We start from the raw sequence: 16,042 nt of genomic DNA on the forward strand, positions 1-16,042 counted from the left end.
TGGTTGGGTTAACTTAGCTTCACTATAGGTCGACCTATCTTCCAAAAAGTGACTGATCTGACCTAGTCTATACAACCCCTAAATTAGTCTGGTGGCCCCTAAGGATCGCCCTCCTCCCAATCTACTCCCGAACCCTCTGACCCGAACCCCGGAGGAATATGAGGATCGCGGTAAAGAGGGATCGCCTGCAATGGTTGCACAGCCCGCGGCTCTACTGGGGGCACCATGTGCAACTCCTTATCCGGCTTCTCGGGATCAACAATCTCGCCATCGGGAGGAATGATCGCCGAAGGGTCCCACTCACCAACACCATCAAAAGGGATGTCGAAGCTTCTCAGCGGACCGATCTCCTCTAAGCCATCTCAATAGGTCCACGCCACGTACGAATAAGGCTTCAGGTATAATCCGCCCTCGTCAACCCAAACAACGCTCGAATACTTGATATAAGCTCGGTCGCCTCCTAAAGGATACTCCACCTCCTGTTTATCCACATGACTAAGGATCCCAAAACGAGGAGGCGGCTCTCCTGGGTTCATGGCTGGGGGTCTGAAATTGTGGTTATACAACTATGAGACGAATCTCAATAAGTGCACAACCCCAAACCCCACACAGGCTCTCACGTACCGCCAGATGAAACACGCATGACACAACAACCAATCACACTAACAATCACATACGATCCTACCTAGGGTCCATCATGCACACCCCTGCATGTCAGATAATAATACAGCCAATCCATTCATGTCCTTACTCATCAAACACTATGTCACGCGAGGCAAACCACACTCGCACATTAACCTACACCATGTGTCAACTTTCCCAAATCTCGCACGTCAAGCCAAGTCCAGCTTATTCCTAACTTTCCATCACTACCGCGCCAGCGTAAAACGCATCAGGCTAACGGTCTTCTGACCTCGTCAGGCATCGTCACCCCGTCGGGCCGGGCATTGTCACCTCGTCAGGGACGGCATCATCCTGCATAACACACCTCAGGACGGAACCTACCCCGCGTAAACGAACACGCCTCAGGGTATCACTATTCCAGCCATTCAAAACATCTCATACCATCATACCACACATACCACGTGGTCACACATAACACATGGCCACACAATCTCACGCCACACATACATTTCGCAAATGTACAATCTCGTCGCACGGGTACACTACACGTCCATACATACTTGGCACGCGACCTCATTGCACGGTCACGTCGCCACACTCTCACAACCACACACTTGGCACACGGCCCCACCGCATTCAGCCAAACTTTCATTCCAAAGCCAACCAACAATTACAAGCCACACAATCATTCACATAAGCTCGTTCAAGCCATAACATTACCAATCAATCATGCAACTCAGTCACAGTCATGCCGCATCATCGCAGCCCTATCCGCCTTCCAAACCGCACAGAATCAGTCAGTAAATCTATCCACAACAACCAAATATCCAGCCCCCTTCACATGCCTCAAACAGCCCCTAAATTACCCAAACCGAGTCCTAAACACGTCCAACAATACCCGAGGTCCTAAGGAGAGTTTGGGGGAGTCACTTACCTTAAAAGGGGTGACAAACGGGCTGGACAAGTGGTCGGAACAACCGGAGCAGAAGCAGTAGCCGAGCAGCGGTGCCGGCGGCCGGGCGGGCGAGCGGCGGCAACGCCATGGACGGGCAGCTGGCAGGCGGCAATCAGGTGGCTGGGGGCGGCGATGGGGACGTATGGAATAGGGGAGGATGGTCAGGGGTGGCTCGATGGCAGCTGGGCTGAAGAGGACAGGGCGAGACAGAGAAAGAGAGACAGGCGGACGGTGGTGGCGCGGCCGGGAAGGAGAAGCAGCGGTGACGGACGGCTGGCCGACGGCGACCTAGCGGCTGGGCAGGCTGGTGACCAGCCTAGCTGGGCTCGCTCACTGGAAAGGAGGGAGAGAGAGAGCTTCCGATCGGTGGGGGTGAGGAGAGAGAGAGAGAGAGAGAGAATTATGAGAGAGAAACAGAGAGAAATAAATATATACATAGTGCCCCCAATAATTGGTCTCTAAAACCCCACCGGAAATTACTAATCTACCCCTCTAACTACCCCACTAATCCAAGGCCCAAGATTCAATCTTATCCATATCCAACGGCCCACATTTAATCTTATCCAATAATTCAAGGGCAAAAGCGTAATTGCTCGTGGGAGGAGAAGGGCATTCTTGTCCTTCAATTTTCAGCCACACAGAATAATTATCAGTCCCCCGATTCAACCCAGTCCTCAAAATTCGTTCGGGGTCCCAGGGGTAAAACGGTAATTTTTCCGGTCCCAAACCGAAATCTATTTTTTTTTACAAAAACGGGTGGCCCCAAGGTTGGCCATACCAAAAACGTCATCGGCCGCTAAAAATTGTCACTTTCAAAATTCTCGATTCTCGGGCCCGGATTCCAAGAAATGATTAAAATCAAACAATCGCAACCTTAGCTTATCTCTTACTAACGGGTGGCTCATTAAGATTACCCACTTTCGACCCGTGACCGACACTAAGTCGAGTCACATTTAAGCTTGTTCGAACCAAGGCGACCTCGATTGTCATGTAATTGCAAGGGTCTGTCACTAGTTCCCTTCGGACACGATCGATCAAATAGATCAGTCTCTGTTGGCTCAAAACATTCCCTCGTCAATCCTTATGGTCGAAGATCGAACCAAGGTCGAGTTCTTTAGTCGGGCAAACTCAATCCCGTGATGGCCTTACCCCTAAGGTTAGCATCCCGAGAATGCGCGGTTCCGGGTGAGATCTCACTACAAGTGCATTGGTCATAATATTCATTTCATAAATCCCGGGAAAAGGATCGAAAATTCAGAATGTTACATCCCAACTTTGGCTTGGCAATCTTCTTGTTCTTGTGGCCTTGCCTAAGCTCCACAACATTTGCCTTAGCTGTACTAGGATTGAACCCTTTGCATTTAGATCCTCTATTGTCTTCTTCGATTCGAAGTCTAACAATCAGCTCTTCCAGGTTCATTTCCTTTCGCTTATGCTTAAGATAGTTCTTGAAATCCTTCCACCTAAGAGGTAGCTTTTCAATAATAGCAGCCACTTGGAAGGTTTCACTCAAGTTCATTCCTTCAGCGTGAATTTCATGCAAGATCACTTGAATTTCTTGCACTTGACTTATCACAGTCTTAAAATCCACCATTTTATAATCAAGGAATCGATCGACAACAAATTTCTTTGCTCTGGCATCCTCTATTTTATATTTCCGATCCAGGGCTTCCCATAACTCCTTTGCCGTTTTTATTGCACAATGAGTCATGTAAACCATTCATGACGTAGTTCCTACATAGGAAGTCAGAGTGCTTCCAGGCTTCAACAGCGTTGAAGGCTTGCTTATCCGTCTCTCCATCGGATAACTTAGGAGCTTCCTCAGTCAAGAATCTGGCAAGATTCAAAGTTGTTAAATAAAACAACATCCTTTGTTGCCACCTTTTAAAGTTCGATCCGTAGGTTTCTCACCATGGTGGACAGAAATCGCAGAAGCAATTGGATAGCTGAGGCATAGGCAGAGTCTTTGGCGATGTTGCCAGCAGCCACATCCACAACTTCGTTTCCAGTAGCCATTTGATTTTTTTTTTTAAAAGCACAAATCTGTTTTAAGATTGTTGCGAAATTCAAATTGGCATTAGCATAAATATTACGAACAATATAGAATTGGAATCGATACAAATGGATACCGAGGCCTGTGTTCGACACAGTTTCCTTAAAACAGATTCGTTCGCGAACGTCCGGGCCTCGTGACGAGGCCCACTTTTCGGCCCTGCAATCGTGTACACGGGACGTGCGCTCGTGCCCAAGTTTCAGTTTGTCGGGCATCAGATTTGCACCCCCCTGCGCCTGCGCGTGAGGCATAGTGTTTATGCTATGATAATTACCACTTCAAATGAATGTAACTGTATATAAAGCACTCCATAACCTTCTTTCTTTTCCAATATGGGACTAGTGTTTTTTCACTTCCCACTTCCAACTCAAGGGTGTTCTTTGAGCATCAATTTCTCATTCATTCACCCATCAATTTATCCCATTTTTCCAACAAAAATATGAAAAGAAGTCACGGTTAGGTTTACCATACTTGTTCTTGTTGGTCCCTTTAATCTGTAAGTTGGCTGAGTCGCCGAGTTCACCAATCCCAAGTGAAACTCTGTAGAGGATTATCATGCTCAACTGATCATGAATGAGGGGAGTAAGACTTGCTGACGCTAACTTCATGAATTTCGCTGATCGTGTAAAAAACCGAGTCCTTTTCCATATCATGAAACTAAAGCCTCGTTTGGTTTGGGCAATGCAGTAAGCCAATAATACGATGAAATAGTCATTTCACCGAGTCGTTCGATAGTTCAACTTACATGAAGTAACAGTTATTCCATGATAAAAAAACTTCTTATTCCATCGAGTTGCACTAGACATGAATCGCTAAGAACATCATCATAATAGCATAAACATCATGTTCATCATCCTGTTTGGCAGCATGATGGCGATGGTGATTGGTAGTGAAGAAGTTAGGGGAGAGGGGGGGGCGGGCGCGGCAATTGGAAATGATCATTTCCGAGCTTTGTTTTCATGGTTGTGGATGATTGATTGGATTATATTTCAAAGAAACTATCGTAAATCAGGCTACTCTTTTGCAATCGGTGTGTCGTGCTCTATGTTTTTTTTTTTCACACCTGTGGCAGTGCTGCCTATCTTACCTGAGAGTGTACTTCTGCGATATAGTGCCCTGATGCACCGAAAAGTTGCCGTGTGACATCAGCAGTCAAATCAAAGTGATTTAATATCATCAGCTGCTGAATGTTATTAACAATCTCGATGGTTTGATCACTAATGTATTATGTCAAGCAACAGGCTCAGGCACGACGGATTGCCGTGCACAGGGCACGACACGGTAGAACAACCCTCTCATGCGGCATTTGGCTAGCCTAAATCGCCACTTTGGTGAGTTTCTAGTTTGTTGAGATCATGTAACACCATGCCGTTTCCCTTCTTTTAAGTATATAGTTCAGGGGGATGATAAAAGGCCGCTTTCGATTTTCAAATGCTTCGGTTACTTCGGTGGCAAACACATTTCTTTTGCACCAACTTGCTTCCTCATACTACGTAACTTGTTTTTTCTCAGTCGCTTCAAGTTTGAAGTAGTTGCCATCTCGGCTTTGATATTGCTTGCATTCGATGTAGCTTACGAGTCATCGGATCCTTCTTATCGACACTCCTTGCTCGTCGTCTTTAACTCGCCATTTGAATTCCTGCCCTAATCTTCCAGTTGCTGCACAAATGCCAACATGACTTGCTCGTAGAGAAATCTCTCGGGCATCAAATCTTTTCATGATGCTCCCATTGTTGTTTGTCCATGTTCCAACAATGCGAGGATCCTGAAATTCCTAGCATCATCTTCCTTTTCAAGAAAACTTTGTCCTTGTCTTTTCTCAGCTGTGCTTTCCTCTACAACTCCGAGCATCATCTTCCTTGTATTCTTGCTTGTCTGTCTTGTATTCTTTGTTGTGAGAGAGAGCAAGAAAGAAAGATTTAACTCCATTAACGCTTCGAACAAATTTGGCCAATTTTGGTCTTCTGAACTCAGTGTGACCACTAGCCAAAAAAAACACTTGTGACCAAATGATAAAAACGGAAGTCTGATTATTAATGTAGACTCTGTTCAGATTCCTATCAATCAAGCAGTGTCTGAAATTCTGAAAAGGAAAGCCTTATGAGGAATCACCCTCAAAACATCGTGCTTATACTATCATAGAAAAGGATAGATCTCGTGCCAGTTTGAGAACTGCTTTCAACATTATAGTAAAGTAATTACTTATAGTTTATCCCGAATGTTGGAATCTCTCACATAAATCTCGGCAAAAGAACACTACAAGTGCCATAACTTGTGTACGGCGCTCACTTTGGTGCCATAAGTTTTTTTTGGATCACTTTAGTGCTAAAATTTTTGAAAAACGATCACTTAAGTGTCAACTCCGGTGCCGTACACAATTTTTCGTCGGAAATCCGACGTGGCATTTTTTTTATTAATTTCTGAAGCTGACGTGGCTCACCGGAGATTGGCACTTAAGTGATCGTTTTTCAAAATTTTTAGCACTTAAATGATCGTTTTTAAAAAAATTTAGCACTTAAGTGATCGTTTTTCAAAAATTTTAGCACTGAAGTGATCCAAAAAAAACTTATGACACTTAAATGATCGTTTTTCCTCCGACTTGGCACCAAAGTGATCCGAAAAAAAGTTATGGCACCAAAGTGATCTCCGTACACAAGTTATGGCACTTATAGTGTCCTTTTGCCCATAAATCTCTATTCGAGTTCATGCGACAAATCATAGATAAGAAAATCCCAACTTATTCATCTACTCTAATATATCGACTATCTTTCAACCAACCTTTTGCTCTCATCAATTCACAAAGGTTGAGAAAGACATGTCTCTCCATTCTAAACGCTTCATATACTCTATCTGAATGTCCAAATAGAACCTCTCTTACCCATTCAGGTACTGACAATATGCTGTCTCTAATAGGTTCTCTCGTGTGCATGGATATATCCACCCTAATAGTGCATAACCAAGATATCAGTATATCAAGATCAAAATCATCAAAGTCTTGTTCAATTGATTCGACCGATGCTACTTCATCATTATAATTGCTACTTTCACCCCCCCCCTCCATATTACCTGTGCCATCACACGAAATAAAAACATAAACACATCATATAATGACTCCAATAACAATCACTAATAGCCACAATGTTATCATAGTTGCATCATAAGAAAAAACCAAACAATAGCCACAATGTCATTGTAGTTGCATCATAAAAAAACCAAAGTCTCAAGTACATAAGTCATACAATGAAATTAAGCAAAATATAAATCCATAACATATTTCTCAACAACTACTTAAAGAGATTCAAGAAGTCCACATCTCCTTTCAGGTAGAGATATAATGAAAGCCTCTCTCTAAGTGGCATTAAGGCATGCCTGGTTCACAGCTTTATTGTAAAGATCCTGCTCTAAGTTAGGCATGCCATTTAGGACGGCAACCACAACTCCTATAGAGTAGGGGTCTACAGGTGGTTGGGCATGTGAGGTGACGGAGCCACTTGTTGATTGACCCGTCCTGAATTTGATCATTTCTTGAATGACTTTGCATGTGCCACTAACATCATATGTGTTGCTTTTTCTCCTCCTCTTGGAATTTGGAATCCTATCAAACTTGTACTTCTCACGAACTGGGGTGGCAGTCATGTTAGGTGTAAAGGCTCCCTCATTAATATGGTGTTCATTAAATTCCTCTGAATCACCTACCCCACCACCACCACCACCACCACCACCACCACCATTGTCTTCTCCCTCCGACATTAACAAGTCTTCTACATTTCCTGCGACATACTCCCCAGTAGCATATGTATTACCAAACACAGTACACAGCTGGGGATACAAAGGAAATCCATCATTCTTGAATTTAGCCCATTCGCTATTATCCTATAATTTCACAATAATGACATACATCAGCAACATAATTGAAGCTTACATCCTTAATAAAAACAAAATGACCCAAATAAAGTAATACCTTGATGTGAGACTCCCATATACTTGCATCGTTTACAGTAACCTTTTTGTTTACATTATCCCATCCAAATCCAGATTGTGAAATAAAACTACCATACGGTCTCTTTAGTTTGTTTACCCTGTTCTTCAACTGAATTACACTAAATTGGAGTCCTGCTTGTTTATTGAATTCAGCATGTATGTTATTCCACTCTGCTTTGTTGAAAGTACAGGTGGTTCGATTTCCTTTTTTTACCTCTTCTACCAACAAACTTATAAGCATATTGGTCAAAGGCTCGGTCCACTTTACCATAAGAACCTCTTTGTTGGGTGCCATTTAATCTTAACTAATTGAGCATCAAATGAGCCACATCAGATGATGTACCAATTCAAGTGCATAAGCTTTGATATCAAGATCACAATAATATGTAATGACTGTTAATAAACCAAAATACACGAAGAAATTGAAAGAGAACATCCTCCTATCAGATCAAGCAAGCATATATCGCACCAGTCAATTTGAAAGAGAACATCCTCCTACCAATTCAACTTTGTAGCTAATGTCTAGTTGGATTTTTTCTATTGTAATCATTTAAGTAGGTTGTAATTTCCTTTTCTTTACTGTTTTCTGAACCATATTCCAACTTGTCCAGTTGGGTTTTTTTAATGTAATCATCCGAGTTCTCCAAGAAAAGAGGTTTTTAGACCTCGTTTGAAGCATATAATTGGTGATTGTTGTTCTGTTTATAGATGCATGGTTGTTCTGTTCTTTTCTTTTTTCGTCTCCAAGCAAATCCACCATAGTTTTGAAAAGCTTAAGAACTTAAATCTTTTATCGTGCGACATAATAACATGATAGTATTACTACAAATTTGAAATAAGTATGCAGTACACAGAACAAGACATCTTTCATTGCAGACAATTAAACACAGCTGAACTTGGATTTGCTAACACAGTTGAATACAGTTTCACTTTTTTTGCATCATAACATTGGTCTTGCCTAGCATCCACCCCTACGTATGCTACCCAGAAGCAAAAGAGATAGACAACCATCACCACCATACCCAATCCAAACTAGCAAGAGAGGTTATTGATCAATCCAACAATCACTTCTCCTCAGATACTTTCAACTGACTTCCATACTTTCCAATGATTTCTTTTCATTGATCAATCCAAAAATCACTTCTCTGTCATGTAATGAGGACTTAGGATCAATCATTTTGAAAAACCCGCAATCATCGACCAGTCCAAGACAAGCAAGCAATTCACATTCCACAGCATATGAAAAAAGATTGACTTATTGGACACACTAGAAATTATGTGAAATAGAGACATTCAAACACAGCACAACAAATTCAAATTCAACAATGCACAATGAATGACACATAACAGTAATGAATAGGCGCAATTCTCTGTTCTTGAAGCGGAAATTAGCCTTGCAATGAATGTAATCATGCAAAGCTAAGTAAATTGTTCCTTCTCTAACAACAACAACATTAATGCAGAACCGGGTCGATGGTAGGAGATGTGAATTAGCCTATCCAACGAATCATCCTTCTTCATTTTCTTCTCAGCTTTCGAGTTCATCAAAAAGAAAACACGAATCCGAAGCATGTCTCCGGCACACTTCGACGGTCACGAGCCAACTAACGTAATCAATCATATAGCACCATAACACAGCCATCCGCTCCGACAAATTCCACACGACACTCAAACACGTTTGACAAGACCGCGCCATTCCGCACATAGAGAGCGCAAAGGCAACGGTGCTATGGTAGAGTCAAGGAACGAGGAAAGCGGCGCACCTGGAGCGAGGCAAAGAGGAGACAAGGCGACGAGCGCAGCGACGAGAGGCGGAACAACAGCGGCGACGAGAGGCGGAGCAAGGACGACGGTGAGGAAACTAGTGCGCTTGTGGTCCCGGGGGGGAGCTCCGTCTTCGTCTCTTCCCGGCCCTCCTCCTCCTCCTCCCTGCGTTCCTGCGGCGGCAATGAAGACGGCGTCGACGGTGAGGAGGACAGCGTCGATGGCGTGGAGGACGGCGTCGTGGCAAGGAGGACAGCCTAGGGTTTTTGTGGTCTCTCTATTGAAGAGGTGGAGATTTCGTTCAAAGCCAGTCTTCGTCTTTGGTGGATGTCTTTTAAGGCTGAAGAGATAGAAATTGTTTCTATTTCTGCTTTAGAAATAAAGAAGCAAAAAATTTTAACTTCTAATTTATGTTCCAAATCTATTTCTAAAACAAATTTTTGTTCCAAAAATAGAAATTATAATTACGTTACCAAATGGATTTCTGTTCCAAACCTATTTCTGGAATAGAAATAGAGAAACATAATGGTTATCATTCGTAGCCTCACTATCCAGAATCCATGAAACAGGAACTTGTCCAATTATAAACAAGCCCAATCTCCACAGTTCATCAACTGTTTCAGAAAAGGCAATAGATCATCACTTAATTTTGTTGGGACAACTACATAAGAAAGGTCTTATGTCTTTTTCTGTTTTGTCATTTTATCTAACCTAAACCATCCACCCGAATATAATATAAAAAAACTGTCAAAAAATACGTATGAAATTTTACATGGTTCGGCTAGTGTGACCTTCATCCACTGAAAAAAAAGAAGCAGATAATCATTATGAACCGAGAATTACAGTATGGCCACTGTCTAGATGCCAGAATAAAGTCTCTTGCCCCCTTGGCAACACATTCCCACAATCTCAAGGATTTGGTTCCACTCTTCTCGGCCACATCACAATGAAGGCGCGATAACTCTTATCGTCTAGATGATTTGGTGACACGACAAAAGAAAATAGAAGTGTTCGAAAAGAGCAGACAATTTTCAACCACAGATGGGATCTGTTCTGCAAAAGGTATTTGTTCTTTGAATCAGACAAACTGGACTCTCTCTAGCCAACCTATCAGCCCTAGCGCTCTAATAAAGTCAATGGCCGCCCCATTGTTGAGAATAGCCTTCCTCGCGGGAGTTGCATAAACTTCACAATTTTTCTTGTGCCAAAGAAACTCTTTCAAATATGAAAACAAACGTGACACTGAAAGTACGATCCAAAACAAGAATCATAGCACATAAGCTTGTGAACTTGAGATTGAAACATGACCTCACTAACCTGTCCAAATCTTAGCAACAAGGATAATGCAGAAAGTTTGTGAATGGTGATATTGGATTGACAATACCTTGTTACAGTTAAGCCTAGTTCCATCACCGTATAAGTAGGGCCATCAAATGGGTGGGTTGAGTTGGGTCAAATATGATCCGACCCATATTGACCTATTTAATCTGTTTTGATCCATTTTCATGTAATGCAATTTTAATGCCATTTCCATACCCAACTCAATCCGTACCCGATCCATATTACCAAACCACATTAATATTCTAGGAAAACCCATACCCACCCATTTAACACACTTTAATCTCTTCACATGTATGTATTAATTAGATAAAATATTAATATCAAATTAAAAAAAGAAAATTAAACAATAACAAAATTAGTAATTAAAATTAAAATAAGAAATTTATAAAAGTCTTTTTTTCTTATAACTTTTTCCTTTCCCTTCTTTCCTTTCATCCCATTTTCTTTTTCCCAAGCCCAACGCTTACTGTCTTCCTCGAGAGCTCACGCCTATGAGCGGAGCGAACGTGCTGAACAGGGATGGTGACAGAACGCACATCCGTGAGCGAACGGGAGGTAACCGAAGTAGATCCAGGGGAGCTTCTAGAAATTGGCTGAGCTGGAGAGGTGATTATCGGAAAAACAGAATGCATAACCAAGTCGATGGAAATAGGGGTGAGCGGTTATAGGTTTCGTACATATTTCACATGGAATCTACACATGAAAACATATTCCTTATTTTTGAGAACTTGAAACCTACTCTATATACCTTGAAACCTTGAACCTATCCTATCAAAGGTTCTAGGGTTGGTTTCATGGTCTATATGTATTATTAATTGAATAATTGTAGTGGATCGTCTCTTTTAATAACCATCACTTGTTGCTACAATCCACTGACCACAATATATATTTAGAGACAGGAAGAATATGAAATATTAATAAGTCATAAAATGAAAGTTTAGACTAGTGGTTCCAAATTACACACTTATCATCTAACGTCATGGAACACTGTAGGATCACGCAAAGATATAGATAGAAAAAAATATAAAAAACTTGTTTAAGGTTTTAGGTTCCACTTATCTGGAACCTGAAATCTATCCATCGAAATAAGTTTCCTGATTTTTGGAATCTGAAATCTACTTTATATATCTTGGAACTCGAAACCTATAAGCTCCTATTCATCAAGTTCTTAGGTTCCAAGTTTCAAGTTCTACTTTGGAATCATGCTCAATCCTACGTGGGAGGGATACTCAATTTTTGCTCGATAGGAAGAGAGGAAGATATACACGGTCGATGGAGAGAGAAAAACTGACTTCCCCTTTGGAGAAAAAGAACGGAAAAATCGCTGCTCTGGGATCATCCGTTGCCCCTTAGTTGCATCAGCCATTGTCGTCACTGTACGTCGTCAACAAGAAAAAGGATTTGATCCGTTTAGCTTGACTTCGCGCATCGAAGATCTCCAATTGTAGAAGATTTACTTCATCCATTTGTCGTGATTCCGGCCATAGGCGTCAATCAAAATCTTCAGTCTTGACCTTGCTGCCGATTGCAACTCTTCCATAGCTCACGGACAAGAAATTTTTCTTTCCCTGTTCTTCTTTGCTTCGAGTAAAACATGATTCCGAGCCATATGCGTGCTGTTCGTGCATTGCTAATCAAGTGAAGAAGTTTTCTTTGGGAAATCTGTAATGATATCATTGTTCTAGCACTGATTTTGAGCAATATGACTTCTTCGATTTCGCTGTTAGGTTCGATATTAACAATGCACGTAACCTGTTTGATAATAGGTCTAACCGAGAGTTTGTTCCCGAAGTTGCTAGATCAGTGGATGAATAGATGTAAATCATTCGTTAACAATTGATTCATGAACATTTAGAGTTGCTTCCGAGTTATATTCCATTATTATTGAACTTGCTCTGAGCACGTGCTTTTCTCTTGTTGTTCTGTATTTCATGCATTCATGTGACGCTCGATTGGTGGTCGCCGGAGAGGATGTGATTCGAAACCGTTCATCTGAGTTCTTGGTTGCCTTGTTTGCATTGGTGGCGATTGAGAATGGCAGTTTATGGTGTTGCGGTGAGGGCCGCAATTGGTGATCTATGGTAGATGGAGGTGGTTCGGTGACCGGAAATGGTGGTCGGCAGTGGTTGGATGATGGTTCGATATAATGGCCATATGAATAAACTCTCGGTCTTGCAGAAGAGAGGACGATGGCGTTCTTGGCAAAGAAAAGAAGCAGGAAAATAGAAAAAGAAATAAAAAAATCAGAAAAGAAATATAAAAAATACGGATATAATAAAGTCGGGTCGGATCCGGTTAACGGATCCAAGTCGGGTTGTAGATCAGTTCGGACAAGGTTGGTGCGTGGGCTGAAGACTGGGCCGAAATTGAACTTGGGTTTAAATGGATAAAAAAGAGGGAGTTTGGGCTTGAGTTACCAGCAGACTAAAGCCCCCATCGAATCCGGCCCAAAATCCGGCTCGATTTTTAGACCCAAACCGGACCTTTGGTTCGGGTCAGACGGGGTTCCCTGACTCGGTCCGAAGTCCATTTTCCTATAATAAAAAGATAAAAAATAAAAAATTTCGAAAATTAATAAAAAAATTTCCGAAAAAAAAAAAAAGCTGGAAAAGCTAAAAAAAATTACGATTCACCAAGTTTAGGACTTTTGATAAACATGTTAGGCTTAAATAAAAATTGTACCCAAAATTAAATAAGCTTTTAGGGCTTTACCTTAGTGATATTTTATTGCCTTTTTCTTTTGGTAACGATGCTAAGTAGATTCTTGTGCATTTTCATTTCGATTTCACTTGATTGCACACTTTACATACATTTATTATTGTTTTTCCCTTTTAGAATAGTTAGGATGAAATTTAGGATTCATGATTAGTGAAAGACTACCTTAACATGTTTATTAGCAAATGGTCAAGTTTAGGTACTGAAATGACATTAGTTGAATAATTAGTGTAATCAAGTCCTCGATCCCTAAGAATCTCTGGTTCCATATGCATCAAGATGACACTATCGTGTCTCGATTAAGATTTCTAGCCGATCCTTAATCATGACTAGTGGTGACTCTTAGCAAATACATAAAATTTAAATAATTAATATCATGCGAGGTATGGACTTAAAGAGAATCCCATAAAGTACCTATAAATTTACTTTTCAAGACGGCTCTCGAGAGGTAGGTCGCGACAAGTGTGTCATGATTCATGGTAGGCGCCCGAAGAAAAATGAAGATAAGAAGAGCTACTGCATTTAGGGCGCGCATGATAACCATCTTGTTTCTGTCTAGAACTAGTTTTCTGTTCCCAGGAACAAGTTTGGAATAGAAATCCGTTTGGTAATGCAATTCGAATTTTTTATTTCTGGAACAACTTTTTGTTCAAGAACTGACTCTGGACCAAAAATCAAAATAAAAAAAAGTAGGTTTTCTATTTCTGGACAAAAAATGAAAACAATTTCTAAAATAACCTGTTTTCTCTCTTCAAAACACATCTCTTTCTAAATTTGGCCCTGGTCTGACCATTCTGAATCGGTTCGGTCCGGTTCATTCCCGACGGGAAAATAAAAAAAATTCTAAATAAATTAGAAAAATAAGAAAAAATAAAAAAATTTAGAAAATTCATTAAAAAAAATTAGGAAATCCATAAAATTCCTAAAAATCTCAAATTTTTTTTAGAAAATCCATAAAAATTGAAAAATTCCAGAAAAATTCATAAAAATTTCCAGAAAATAAAAAAGTCAGATATCAGGAAAATAGGAAATTTGGTAAATCTTTAAAAAAAATCAAAAAATAAAAAATTTCAAAACTTCACAGAATGATTGAGAATACCTGTGGTCACCCACTTTGAGTGAAATTTAAATTTTTTGAAGTGCCCAAATAATATTTTTGAAGACTCCTTAGTTTAGGGATTTAAAAGGGGTTTTAATCCCTAAAAACTCTAAAAGGGGTTTGACCCCCAAAATGAGTCTTTACTCCTAGAAAAACTCTAAAATCCTAAAAAACAACACAATCCTTTAAATGAATAAGTCGTTAGGGCTTTGTTAGGGTTTGATTTGTTTTAATTGATTTTCATTTTAGAGACCATTTCTAAAAAAATGGATTTCTGTTCCGGGAAATAGAAATTTGTGTTGTTATCAACAGATTTATGTTTTAGGAAATAGAAATTTTATGCTGTTATTAAATAGATTTATATTTCAAAAATAAAATTTTTTTATCGTTATTAAACGAGTTTCTTTTTAAAGAAACTCATCCTGAGAATAGATATTCAGAAATTATTTCTGAAATAAAATGATTATCATTCGCACACACTCGACTAAAAAAATAGATACACGAAGAGAAAGAAGTCCACGTTTTCTTTTTTCAAGTGCATTTATTGTGTGTTCTTTTATTTGACTTTGTTTGTGTGCGCTTGCATTACTTTGTGGACTTTCTTGTTCCTCATTTAATGTTGTCAGACACAAATGGTTAACGACCGGTCATTATAAATGGCTGTGAAGTTCAGAGAAGTATATTCACCATCTGTCTTTACTCGTCCCAGTCGTTCCAAAATTTCAAAGTTTTCACTTTTCTTCGGGAAAATTTCAATTAAGGACCCCAATTTCTCAAAAGAGGACTTAAAGTAAATATGATATCAAATAAGGGTTTGAAGTGCCCAATCAATCTCAAATAGGGATCCGAAGCGCTCAATTCGTCTCAGGTTAGGGCCTGGGTTCGCCGGCCGGTCAAATCTCACCGGCCGGCGAGCACAGTTACTATTCCGGTTGCCGGAACAGTACATTTCATCTCTGTTTTTTTTTTCTTCCATCCACCGGCCATAGTCGGGGCCGGCGGAGGTCGCCGGCCTCAGGCGAAGCCGCCCTTGCCGGCATCAGGCGAGGGCCGCCCTCGCCTGGGCTGGGCGAGGCCGCCCTTGCCGTTGCAGGCGAGACCGGCCTCGCCCGACGCTGGCGAGGTCGGTCTCGCCTGCAACGGCAAGGCCGGCCTCGCCCGATACCGGCGAGGTCGAGCCCTCGCTAGATTTGGCGAGGCTTGACCTTGTCGGCGTCGGGCGAGGCCGGTCTCGCCTGCAACGGCAAGGCTGGCCTCGCCTACAACGGCAAGGCCGGCCTCGCCTGATGCCGGCGAGGGCGGCCCTCGCCCGACGCCGGCGAGGGCGGCCTCGCCTGAGACCGGCGGAGGGAAGGAAAAAAAAAAAACAGAGATGAACCAGAACAGTATCTGTGCTCGCCGGCCGGCGAGATTTGACCGGCCGGCGAACCTAGGCCTTTACCTGAAACGAATTAAGCACTTCGGGCCCCTATTTGAGACTGATTGGGCACTTCAGGCCCTTATTTGACAC

General features: G+C 41.5%; 1 pseudogene; it reads right to left on the bottom strand.

Annotated features, from left to right (window-relative positions):
• Positions 1–6,762: 6,762 nt before the first annotated feature.
• On the bottom strand, positions 6,763–8,875 carry LOC115692601 (uncharacterized; annotated as a pseudogene).
• Between the last annotated feature and the right edge of the window lie 7,167 nt (positions 8,876–16,042).

Source organism: Syzygium oleosum, unplaced genomic scaffold, assembly GCF_021117445.2.
Source record: "Syzygium oleosum isolate NSW1041296 unplaced genomic scaffold, Sole_v2.1 Sole_v2.01, whole genome shotgun sequence".
In the NCBI taxonomy this organism is placed as follows: domain Eukaryota; kingdom Viridiplantae; phylum Streptophyta; class Magnoliopsida; order Myrtales; family Myrtaceae; genus Syzygium; species Syzygium oleosum.